Here is an 890-nt window from a genome sequence, read left to right as displayed (position 1 = left end):
TTAAATTACATAACGTATAGCATTATAGATGTACGTGCGTTAGTGGCTAGTGCGTATAAGCCTGCAATCAAGAACATAGCATGAGGTCTTCAGACCATTAATCTATTGAGTCACCTAAATTAACTGGTTTTTATGATTTTTAATTTTTATAATATTTCGAACGCGTTACAGTATTTGATGCATTTAATCGTAGGTATACGATATGATTTAAACCTGCTGTGCAGCAATATTTGTTCTCATTGGAATATCATTCTCATTTGCAGGATCATAGCTGGCGCTATTTGGTGAGGAATTTCATTTTGAAGAAAGGGAGCTTAGCCGTCCAAATAGTTTCATTGCTATTTGCTCCAGCTTTTATATGCCTATTGGCTATTGAATAATAATTACATTAAGTCGTGAAAAGTGTTAACTTCAATGAGGCAAAAAGGTAAAAAGTTGACTAACAATCCTTCAAGTTTGTTTCTAAAATTTGGCTATTTCCAATATTGTAAATTTATTGAAGAATGATGGTAGGTACAGCGTTTTATGTTAAAATAAATTTGCCATACTTATATATAATATAAAATGATATAAATATTATTGTGAATTTATATTTACTATAGTCTATAAGCCACATGCATGAAATGTACATGACGGTGTAAGGGACATTTACACACAGCTCAATAAAGAAAAATGGTGAGGCAAAAGCCCCCCCCCCTACATTCTCAAAAAAATAATTTGGTCCTAATTATGCCGTTGGCCGGGTAAGTTATTAGTTATTACTAACAGTATCTCGTATACAATAAAGACTTATGTATTTGACTATTTGAGTATTTGACACCATTTGTAGTTATTCGTTTATGTCGTCAGATTTAAAGTAACTGAGAATGAGATGTCCATTATCAAAAACT

The sequence above is a fragment of the Metopolophium dirhodum genome, chromosome 4 (genome assembly GCF_019925205.1).
Source record: "Metopolophium dirhodum isolate CAU chromosome 4, ASM1992520v1, whole genome shotgun sequence".
NCBI classification, from domain to species: Eukaryota; Metazoa; Arthropoda; class Insecta; order Hemiptera; family Aphididae; genus Metopolophium; species Metopolophium dirhodum.
The sequence above is the reverse complement of the archived record's forward strand: the minus strand, read 5'-3'. Positions refer to the sequence as shown.